This window comes from Camellia sinensis, chromosome 8 (genome assembly GCF_055761805.1).
Source record: "Camellia sinensis isolate YWXY chromosome 8, ASM5576180v1, whole genome shotgun sequence".
In the NCBI taxonomy this organism is placed as follows: domain Eukaryota; kingdom Viridiplantae; phylum Streptophyta; class Magnoliopsida; order Ericales; family Theaceae; genus Camellia; species Camellia sinensis.
This window is the reverse complement of record NC_138968.1, coordinates 198,423,534-198,436,193: the sequence shown is the minus strand read 5'-3', so window position 1 is coordinate 198,436,193 and position 12,660 is coordinate 198,423,534. Positions and strand designations below refer to the sequence as shown.

The window sequence follows — 12,660 nt, the reverse complement described above, 5'->3', positions numbered from 1 at the left end:
CATTAATTATTTAATTTTGCGTTATTTTCTATCCCTAAAATAATAAATAGTAGACTCTTCTTCCTTTCTACCAATTAAAACATTAGGGAGTAGACTTTTCCTCCTTTCTACCAATTAAAACATTAGGGGGATCACGTGTCTAGAATTGAATAACCCCTGATTTTTACTCACTGTGTTGCGGCTTTACTAAAAGAAAAGGTCGCTGCTATCTCCTACCGACATCTGGCATTTTACAAAATCGCCATATACTTTAATTACGAAATTACCCCTCCATGTCCACAAATGTGTAATATCTCCTCCGATTCTTTTGGAATTCTTTGTTGGGAAATTCTATGAGACACATTTGTATGATACGCTTCAGTTATGAGGTTTTTTTTTTTTTTTTGTAATTTTTAATTATAATTTATTGTAATGTTAATAATGATATGGTTTTTGTTATGATTTAGAATATATTTAGTTATATGTAGTGTTCGATTTTTTTTTTTTTTTTTTTAACATTGTAGTATTTGATTATGACTATTTTGTTTTTTTAGTTATCCCTCAAAAAGAATCTCTAGTTATAATATTTGTGATAAATAACACTATAAATATCATTAACTTATAGAATGGTGTGCATCATACGATGATCCTTGTTTTTTTACTTGATTATATAGTAGAGATTAGGAGGGGGGAAAATACATGTGGAATTTAATTTTCTTCATTAAGGCCAAGTTTGGGTAGTTTAAAAAAAGTCAAAAAGCCAAAAAGTTACTCAAAAAGTTAAAAAGTCATCACTATTCACCAAAAGTCAACAATTACGGCTGCACAATTCCCAATTCTAATTTTCTCTTACAAACTAATTTTTACAATTTTTTATTACACATTTTTCAGTAAAAAGTCAAAAAGTTAACCCAAACATTCATATTTTCAACCTCAACTTTTTAGTCTAAAAAGACAAAAAGTGCACTTATTTAGTCTTCCCAAACTTAGCCTAAGTTGTGTTTCAATTATAAATTTAGGTAGAGACTTGAAAAGTAAAAGGGAAAAAAAAATGATGAAATATAAATAAAATATAATTTCATTTCATCTCACACTTATTATCCACTTTTTTCTTTTTCCTTTCTAATCTCTGTCCAAATCAACAATTCAAAACACAATAGTATTTTTTTGTCTTTGGATGATGGTAACTTATTCATGAACATATTGTAAACATAAATTTCAGAACATAAACCTTATACTTTGGATCATTTACCATGTGTATTATCAAGAAATCAAGACAAAATGACATACCTGAATCCATTGATGAATGGTTAAACGGAAGCGTGATTATCAATGAACTCTTTGTTATTGATTATGTTATTGCCTTCTAATCCTTTCCCCTTTGGTGCCTTATGTTTCTCCTTGAGAGGATTTAGGAAAAAAATGATGGTGTTCTTATTTTCCACTTGGGAAGGAACAGCGACCATAACCTTTTAAAGGTTGTAATTGGTTTTCAAAACTGAAAGGTTGTGAAAGTTCAAAAGGAATGAAAACCAACTTTAACCATTATTGGTTTTAATATCTATTTATTGGTTTTCAAAACTAAAAGGTTGTGGAAGTTCAAAAGGAATGAAAACCAACTTTAACCAATATGTTTTAATTTCTATTTATGCCCCTCATAGAAATAAAAATTATACAACTAGTATCTACACATTAGGTCCATAACACATATACCTTTAAGCCTATTAACTAAATTGAATCACTTAAATTGTAGGCTTCTTATAAATGATAACACCACATTTAATTATGTAGTCCCATTGAGACATTATCTAACACATGTATAATAGATTGGTGAATAAATGAACAAAAGTCATTCTTTCAAGTAAATAATTTTTTTTTTTTTTTATTTATGAAAAAGCACGAGACACATTTGAAAATAAATTGTCAATTTAAAAATGTTCTTTTATAACTAGATATTTAAGTGAAAGTAAAATTACCAAAATCACTTTTAGATATTTAAAAACATTCTCATTTGTTTTCGTACAAAATGGAATTGATTCAAAATTATTTTGCATCAAGCATCATTTCTTTTCTTCTTAATTAAATCAATTTTATTTTCATGTTTTTCAAGAAAATATAAAACTATATTGTGTTGCCACCACAAAATGAGAAGAGAGACCATAGTAAAACAAGGTGGGGTGAGCTCATTCTAACCCGTCTCATTGGGAACACTCCTTTCTAGGACGGGGATTACCATTTTTTTTTTTTAGATTCATAAAAAAATAAAAAATAAAAAATAAAATTTAGGAGGAGGAGAGGCTACCCTCGTTCTAAGGCCAAGAAAAGCGTTACACAATATCGCTCACCAACAAAGAATTGCCGACAGCAAGATTCGAACCAAAACCAAATGAGCGAATAAAAAGAGTCTTACCAACTGAACCAACCCTTGTTGGTGGGGATTACCATTTTTAAAGGTCAATTAAACTTTTGGATTTTAATGAAAGCGACAAAAAGGTCACTTTTGACTTTGCATTCGTGAACACGAAACATTTTCTAATTTCAAAAGCATTGAACATTCAAACTCTTTCTTTCTATTATTGTTTGCTAGTTAGTTTGAATTTTGAGGGATGCCTCGGCCAGGATTCACACCCACGACAACAGCTGTAATAATTTTATATGTAAAACGTTGTCTTTTCTAAATTAAATAAACAAATTGTAAGGACTCCGAAGTACTATTTTGGAAAGACGTCCGAGTAGTAAGATTGCAAATATCACAAGGCTATATTCTTTAGTAGTTATTGTGATGCAATTGGGTTGGGCTATAGTCAAATTTATAATTGAAGTAAACAAAACAAATTGATCAGTCTTCAGAATCCAACCAACCTAATTAGAGTAAATTAGGATTGGAATCACAGTTCCCTCATAATTTAAAATTTGGGTAAATTATATTTACAAATTTTGATATTTCAAACAAATACACCGAGTCACATAATTTTGACATAATTTGTTATGGGTATTTTAAAATTTTAATTCACATAATATTTTGTCCATTTTTTAGTCAATAATCCATTAATCAGGATAAAAAAAATATTACTCTTTATCTCTTTTTAAAAAAAATTATTGAAAAAACCAATTTCACAAACTATTTAAAAAACCCAAAAACAATGTGTCATTTTAAAAAGAGAATTGGTTCAATTCTCGAATTTTTTAAGCCTAGTTCGCCCACACCTCATGTGAACAATAGCTTGAATAAGATTAAAATGTAGGGTAGTTATTCCTCAAGTTGTATCCTTTTTGGTTTGGTTCGAGCTTTGGTGGCTTTGGGCTGAGGCTGAGGCTGAGGCTTATGACCTACCAACAGCATGACAATTTTCACACTCAAAAGAAGTAACATTACATGCAGTGTGCTCCTCAAATAGTTGTATTTTAGTACAAAATGGGTCAAGTTGGTCATGATGCTTGCTTTTCCCCCTTGTCAAAATGAGGGGCCAACTTGGGCAACCTCTATTTTTACCCAAACCAGACATGAAATGTACCTACCTATCATTTTGGCAATTACATACCACCGTAGATCCGTAGATGCATCATACGACTTAATTCATACATACATGTTAGGTGGAGAAATTACCATTACTTATGGAAGGGGCAAGAATAAAAATATAAATCAAACTTTTCTCCGCTCTAGAGGGTCCAATTGGAGGGCTGGAGACCCATCCAAAATTTATCTCGGGAATCGATGTTATATATCTTCTAAAGCTTGTAGGATAAATTATTCATACAAAAAATTAGACGGATCAGACATTAAAAGTCATGTGATTTGATTATATTTGTCTCAAAAAATGAACAACTAATATGATTTTGAGAATAGATCGTGTGTTTTCTTAAGATAGTTTGATTCAATTGGATCAACTGATTATTTTTACATGATTTTGGTCATCGAAAGTGAAACATTTGGCTACTAAATTTTATTTAGTCGACAAATGTAATCTTTTCGCAACTAAAACATTGGTCGCCGAAAGGGCACGTTTGGCTACTAAACATTGGTTAGTTGGCAAAAGTGATATTTTAGCTACTAACTATTTGGTCGCTAAAACCCATTTCGTTCTATTTTTGCTACTAAATTATTAGTCGCCAAACCATTTGCTTACATATTTGGCAACCAAAATATTTAGTCGCCAAATACTATATTAATTTTTTTTTTTAATAAAATTTTCTGAACCACCTATATCCATTAATACTGAATATTTAGTCACCAAATACTATGTTATCAACCATTCGACAACGTCCACACATTTCACTTCCAGCCATCCAAAAAATTAATATTGAGCGTTCAATTCTAAATGTAATACAAATTCCATACATACCAAGTATAATCCAACCTCAATAATTTAATTTCATACATAATATAGGATTAACCAAATTTAATATCCAAAAGGAAATCTGTACCATACCAAAAATTTAATATATACTACCTGAAAAATTAATTTGTACGACGTCGAATGCTAATATCTACCAAGCCAAATTTTAGATATTTACCACGCCAAAAAAATAATTTGTATGAACCATATATACAAACAGAGGTATAAAAACAATGGCCTTACATACTTGTCAAAAAAAGTCATATCTACATTTGGACGTCAAAAGCCACCTGCAAAAATAGAATTAATCATTAGTATTGACTAATTATTGGCCAATTTAAAATTATAAGAAAAAAAATATAAAACTCGAACTTAATTAATCTTTTCAAATTAATCATTAGCAGCAAAAGTGGGTGTTTGCACAAATCAATCACTATATGAAAAAAAGAAGGCCAAGTGTGCTACGAAAGAGCACACCTTACACTTATAAACTAGTACAGAACATCAAATAAGAAAGAGCACAACCCCTAGAAATGAATCCATCTTACAATCATGTTAAAGCTTACTAATACTCTGGAGTCCATATGATATTCTTATAATTTCACTAAGTGGCTCTCAAATGATTCATTAACGTATGACCAACATTAACACGTACTTTCAAACAAAAAAATTCAATAGCAAAATTATATAATTTGAAATAGATTTATGCATTTCAAACAGATTTAGAAATGGATGTATGATGACTTTCAGCAATTTCCCTTTACCTCTCCCTCTCCCTTTCCCTAGCCAAATCCATGACCCAAACATACCATGAAGAAAATCCCAAAAGCATCCCATCTCCAAATGTAAGAAAAGAGACTAAAACCTGCTTTCCAATCCAGATTGGCAAACAAGATAGCTATAATTTTTTTTAAAAAAAAAAAAAAGAAAAAAGGTTGGCTTCTTCAATCAACCTTAGTAATAGAACAGAGGAAAAGAATCACTTAATAGACTGGAAAGTTTATAAAATCAGCTTCTAAGTTATTATAGACTACAAACAGTTGGGATATATGAACAAAACAAAAAGGGAAATAGGAGTATTAATGTCCTACATGTACATATAACATTTGTTGCATAATTTATGTAGAAGGCGAAAAAAAATGCTAAAATTATATAGTGATATATAATAGTTCTCAAACAAAAACGAGTTAGGAAAACGATTTAGCAAGTCAGTCCTTCCCAACAATGCACATTCTAAAACGATATAAAACTAAAAAACAGAAAAGTAATTAAAACACATAAAATGATATGAAGCAATGTGACATCCCGAATTTACACTATTGGTTGCAATCAAGGGAAAGTCACTAATGAGTCTTATGGTCAATAACCAAGTAAGATCACAGATCGCCGAAGGAGCCAAATTAGCCTCCCTTATAAGTCCGGCTTTCTTAGGCAGCGCACTACCTTTTTGACAGATCTTAAGAGGTATTGACACAAGGTCTCATAGTTAGGGGTTATATTGGTGTTAGAATAAATGTACATAATAACCACGAATATCCTTAATTACAAAAGCTCGTTCCATTACATTACATCCCAAAAGAAAATTTAAATCTTCATATGAGCCTTACAAAATATCAAAAGGGAAATTTCTAACTTTTCTAAGATAGCCAAAAGTCTTCGAAGGTTTCCGGCTCGTCGTCCCCAGCTATAAGCTCCTCTTTGGCACTTGGCATGATATGCCGTAAGCTTTGAATGCCTAGTAAATGCACACACACCTCGTCCCTTTTTCCCAATCCAATACACAATCACAAATATGACAAGAAGTAATGAAGCATGATATTTAACTAAACAACAAAGGGTTACAAAGTTAGACGTTAGTAAACTAGAAATCCCCCAAAGAGATTTCGTCCTCCCAACCACAAGAATCGGATGCGGATTATTCGGTATGCCCTCTCTTTTGCTGCTTGGTTGCAGACCTTACCTCGGATGCCTACCAACAGTTATGTACTGCGTAGCGCTAACCACAGGACCTCAAAAAATACGGTAATAATGGGCCTTGTCCAAATCCCTCCTCACACCAAATACCTAGGGTCCGAATACAACCGCTTCGTTCAAGGGTTCCGAAAAACCACTTGCGCAAGACTTTAACTTCCAAATAGGGAATGTATCCCAACAATCCATACATAACACATTATCATCTCTTCATTATTCAAGTGATCGAAAACCCAATACCATCTCAATTAAGTTTTTCGTTGAGTTAAATGTTTTGAATTAAGGTTAGACCAACTTAACAAGATAGTAATATCCACGTAAGCATGCATCATTAAAATGAAGAAGATAAGAAACATAACCATAACACATGCGATATCATATCAAGACATGATCATAAACTAATAAGCATATTCATGAACACAAGAGCATAAAACACCCATGCGAAACTAAATTTTCAGATTCAGTACCATTTAAAGATTAAAATAAAAAGGGCTATTTTAGATTTTTATAGAACCTGGCCTTCCTATGTTCGTAGAGAATTTAATCTAGTTTCTAGAACATATTTCGGAAATGGGATAGCTTTTCTAGATTTTTAGTTATTTAAGAAATACTCCAGCACTGTCCAGATTCGTCGACCGTTGCGAAAATTTGATTTTCTTACAAACCGCTCACTTTTTTTTCAATGAAACCAATTTTCCTTGAAAACTAACTTCTTAATGAAGATTTTGGCATAAAAATGAGGTCCAGAATATTTTTCTACATTTTTCTAAATTTCTTGAAAGTTGGACGTAAAAACAGATTTCTAATGCACAATACTAAAAAACAAGAGGATTTGTGAGAAAGGAGATCCACTAAGGGAAATTTTTCTTCATTTCTTTTGTGTGATGAAAACATGCTAAATAATAGATATTAGACTCAGAAATTTATCTTGAAGGTGTGCCTTTGGAAAGTTTGAGAGATTGATATGAAAAAGATAGTTTTGTACCGATTAAGGGAACCTACAAGAAGAGTAGAATCATGGCTCAACTCTTTTCATTTTTAACACAAGGAAATCATTAAAACACATCTGAAAACAATGTTTACAACCCTTAAGAGCATGTATTTGAAAGAGGAAAATGAGAGAGAGAGTTGTGTTGTGGCTTACTTGCTAGGCTAGGCCAAGTTGAACAAGATTGCTCTCCTCTTCCTTCCTCTCCCTCTCAAGACTCTTCTCTTGCTCTCCTTCCTCTCCTCTAGGCCGAATGTAGGTGTGTGCGTGTTGTTTGTGTATGCTATACTAAGTGGATGGTTGTATTTGTAGGCAAATTTGGTGTGAAAAGACACAAAGGCCCATTAGTTGGAATTGGATTGAAAAGTTTGGATTTACTTGGAGTCTAATGAAATAGGAAGTGATTAGGGGACTTAATTATGTGATTAGACATGATTTAACTAGTCTCTAGCAGAGTTTTAAAAGGCTTTCTCGAGGCTCGCCTCGCCTTGAGGCGAAGGTAAAACGCATTAAGGCTTTGATTTTTAGGCATTACTCCCCAAAGGCTTGCGCATCATAGTTTGAAACATGCGCCTTAAGCGCGCTTTTTACGCTTTTTGCGCATAAGCATGCGAGGAGTATGCACATGCAGAAGTTGCCCTGGGCATTTGTTAAACTTAGTCTATTAGATTGTTTAAACATAAAAAATTAAAAAGAATCCATTTTTACAACTATGTTCTACAGGAAAAATTAAGTAAATGATCAATCAAGAAAAACATAGTTAATGGTCAAGTGAGAAGCTCAATTACTGAAGTTAAGAATATCGATTTCTCTTTCAGTAAAGGAAAACTTCCTTCTATGCAGTAAAATGTTCGACGCATTAAAGCGAAAAGTATTTTCATATTTATATTTAATTTTGTTTTTATTTTTTTAACTATTTAAAAATATTTAATTTATTCAGTAAATATTAAAATTTGAAATTTAAAATGCTTACGCCTCAACGCCTTGAGGCTTACGCCTCGCCTCATGAGAGGTAAAACGCCTTAAAGTATGCATTTGCCTTTAAAAACTTTGGTCTCTAGTTGGAATGGAACTAGGTTGGGGACACAATTCCTAGATTTAAGGGTACCTGTACTTTGCTTCTAGATTGTCATGATTACATGCCTCGAAAATTGGTCCCTCACATTCTCCTAGGTTGGCCGGCCATGGGGAAGGGAAATGTGGTATATTTTATTCAATATATGAGTACTATGGATATATTCCCAATGTATATATAGATCCACAAATTGATTTGGTGGTATTATAGTATAAAAAGTACATGTACTAGTTTTGGGCAAATCTTGAAATTAATAAAAGAAGTGAGGGCTTGGAATTAAACTCATGTATTGGAACCTTATTTATGTAGAATTAAATTAAATTAGGCTAAGGAACCTAATTCGGCTAGGATATTCCTATTCCGATAAAAATTAAAAATGCTAACCGGCAAGATTCGAAATAATTTAAGAAACTTAGGGGCTTTTAAGGAAATAATTCAAACGTAAGGGTTTTTAAAGAAAATACATTTTTCAGGGGCTTCACAAGCAAAATTGAAGAATGTTTTGAATTCTCATTACCTTAGAAGGAATTGACAAACTCAGTTTGTAAGTTTTGTAAAAACCAGAAGCAGTTAGGACATGAAACCAAACACACAAAAAAACAAAAGCAGCTAGAACAAAATTTCAACTGCAATATGTGCTCATAGTAAGTCCATAGCAACATGCCTCTAGTTGAGAAGAAAATGAACATGTCAAGTCATCTTAGCCCCACATTGTGCAATTATAGCAGACAGGCCAGACTATTCAATTGATGATTGATGATTTAAAGGGAATAATACACACAGTTGTGCACATAACCAATTCAATTGTGTCATTTACTACAAGTTGGATTCAACAGCATTGGCTATCCTACATAATTAGAACTTTAGGCTTATGTTTTTGTTCCCATTATAAATGTATTCTCATGATCCCTCTACTTCAATAAATCAAATTCAATGTTCTCTATGAGATTTATATAACTTGTAATAGATTTACACTTTTCCCAAAAAGAGTCATTGCCTTTCTTTTCCTCCCCCAATTTTGAGCAACACGCCATACAAATCCACATCCCAGTTAACTCACAATCCCTCTGTGTAAAATCAATTTTACTTTGTAATCAAATCAAACAACTTCAATGCAAAAAAATATATATATATTGAAAAAATATAATCAAAACCCAATTCAGTAAAATCTAAATTAGAACACAAATTCCCCAAAAAAAAACAAAACAAAATACAACCCAACCCAACTCAACCCAATTTGTAAACAAATCAGCAACTCATTATAACAAAGAATGAACTTCATGCACACAAATTACAAAAATATAATCAAAACCCAATTCAATAAAATCGAAATTAGCTCAATACAAACAGAGCGAACACAAAATTCCCCCATAAACAAACAAAAGAAAACACAATCCAATTCAGAAAACTTGGAAATTTTATCAAAAATCAAACAAGAAATGGCATAGGAAGAACAAAGAGACAAGGAAGGGGTGTACTTCAGTGAAAGTGTCGTTGAAAGAAATGCGATAGCCCTCCTTCTCTTTATCAACGAGCATGCCGTCGCAGTTGAAGAGGAGAGCAGAGGGAAGAACAGAAGAAGAAAAAGCCGAGCACGTGAGTCCTCCTCCATTTCGATAGCTCTTCTTTCTTGATCCTCTGTTTGTGCTTAATGACTCTAAATAGAGAGTAAAGCAACACAACACTATCATCTTAGCATAAGCAAATACATATATATACATATATAGCAATCTGTTAAATATGTTAATGCCAGATTTAAGCAAAATAAAGATTGATTCAAACCAGAGTTTGGAGATAATAAACAAATCCTCGCGCTTCACGATACCATTTTCAAACCCTAGAAATCCTAGAAAGAGAAAGACAGAGAGAGCAAGAGAGACAGGGGAGAAAGAGAAAGAACCTGTTTGTATTGCGGCGGTGGCGGTAGCGATTTACAGCGGTGGTGATGTGCGACGAACGTGATCAACAGTGGTGATGGACTTCGGTGAAGAGGTGAGGTTCTCTAAGAGAGAGAGACACACACACAGAGGAAAGAGAATCAAATTTGGGCACCAAATCTGGGCGCCTGAAATATGTTCCAACTAAATATTAACTCTTTTAGCGACAAAAACATTTTTTAGTCGCCATAAGTTCACTATTTGGTGACTAATTGTACTTTTGTCAGGAAAAATTGAGTATACCGCGACTAAATATTTTTTAGTTGCCAAAGCATATGTAAGCTGTTATTTAGAAAAATTTCCCCCCAAAAAAATTGAAAAACTTTCCCTCCAAAAAATATGTTATCAATGCCGACTAAATTCAGATTTTAGTCGCCAATTGTACCACTATTGGCGACTAAATAATTTTTTAGTCGCTGAAACTAATTTTTTGGCTACTAAACTTGTGGTCGCCAAAGATAAAAAGTAAATTTTTGTTTTTCATTCGGCGACTAAATAATTTTAGTAGCTAAAAGTAACTATACAGCGACTAAAATTGTTTTTGGTCACCAATTGTGACATATTTAGCGAATAAATATTCTTTTAGTCGCCAATTGTGGCATTTTTAGCAACTAATTTTTTTTTAACCGCCAATAATTAATATACCCCGACTAAAAAAAATTAGTAGCCAAATCTTGTACTTTTGCCGACTAATATAATTTTTTGGTCGCCAACTCCACAACTTTTGGCGATCAAATTTTTTTTAGTCGTCAAATATTGTCACCAAAAGTGTAATTTCCTGTAGTGTACAATCACACGGTGATTGTATTTTTAGTCTATGTTTTTTGAAAAAAAAAATTAGATTGTATTTATTAGATTCACATAAAGTAGTCACTGTAAGTTTTTTTTTTAAAAAATGTTGTGCTTTTTAACTATCAATTAACTTAATTTGTATGTTTTTTTTAAAAAAAATAATAATTTTATTTTTTAATTACCAATGGACTTCATTGTTTTTCAATACGGTGATTGTATTTTTACACTCTCTTTGATTGATGATGATTGGATTGTATTTTGTGATTGTAATTGGACTTAATTTATTTTTCAATACGGTGATTGTATTTTTAATCTATGTTTTTTGAAGAAAAAAAATTAGATTGTATTCATTAGGTTCACATAAACTGCGCACTATTGATGATGATGATTAGATTATATTTTGTAATTAGATTTTTTAACTTACTATATTTTTTTCAAAACAAATGGTTGTGCTTTTTAACTATTAATTAGCTTAATCTCTGATTGGGTTTTTAACTCACTATGCTTTTTGAAAAAAAAAATAATTGTATTTTTTAATTATCAATTGACTTCATTGCTTCTTTTTAATTAGCTTAATTTGTGATTGTGTTTTTTTATACTCCATTTTGATCCCACGTTGATTTTATTTTTTTTAATGATTGTGTTTTTCAACACTCCATTTAATCTGTACTTTTTGAGAAAAAAAATTGTATTTATGTTTTTTTGAATTTTTAATCTTTGTTTTTTGAAAAAAAAAAAATTGATTGAATTTATTAGGTTCACATAAAATGCCTACTATTAATGAAGATTAGATTGTGTTTTGTGATTGTGATTAGATTGTATTCATTAGGTTCATATAAAATACTCATTATTGATGTTGATTATTAGTTTGTACTTTGTAATTGGATTTTTTAACTCAATGTATTTTTTTTTTGAAAAAAAAAATTGTTGTGCTGTTTAACTATTAACTTAATTTGAGATTGGTTTGTTAACTCACTATGTTTTTTGAAAAAAAAAAATTAATTACCAATTGACTTTGTTGTTTTGTTTGAGTTGTGACAATTTCTATGTTTTTTGATAATTAGATTATATGATATCTTGCAAAAAATTGTAATTGGGTCTTTAATCAACTATGTTTTTTAAACAAAAAAATGATTGTATTTTTTAACGATCAATTGACTTAATTTGTGATTGAGTTTTTGGACACTCCTTTTCAATCACATGATGAGAAAAAAAAATTGTGTGAATTGTGACAATCTCTGCGTTTTTTAAAAACTTATTTAGTCAAGTAATAGATGGGTACCAATACAGATATTTGTGTGTTTTTATTTTCTACTTTATAATTTATTAAATATTCATTCCAGATTTGTTACAAAAAATTTTATCATAGGATGGAACATGATATAATTACCACCAAAATCAATCGACTACCTCGAAAAAGAAAATTACTTATTTCACGCCAGACTGATCATGATGATCCCACATTTAAGGATAAATTGAAACAACTTCAAAAAGAAGCACGTCGGTTAAGAGCATGTGTTTTACATGACAAATAATTCCATTACAGAACCAACGTTCGAAATGTCACAAGTAAGCGCTGAA

The 12,660-nt window shown here is 31.4% G+C and overlaps 1 long non-coding RNA gene across 1 annotated transcript; it reads right to left on the bottom strand.

The window, feature by feature from the left end:
- Positions 1-4,328: 4,328 nt before the first annotated feature.
- On the bottom strand, positions 4,329-10,408 carry LOC114267067 (uncharacterized). The gene is made up of 3 exons (XR_003630844.2): positions 10,251-10,408; positions 9,829-10,007; positions 4,329-4,606 (listed from the first exon to the last, which is right to left on the bottom strand). It is a non-coding gene; the product is annotated as an uncharacterized LOC114267067 (long non-coding RNA).
- Positions 10,409-12,660: the final 2,252 nt, after the last annotated feature.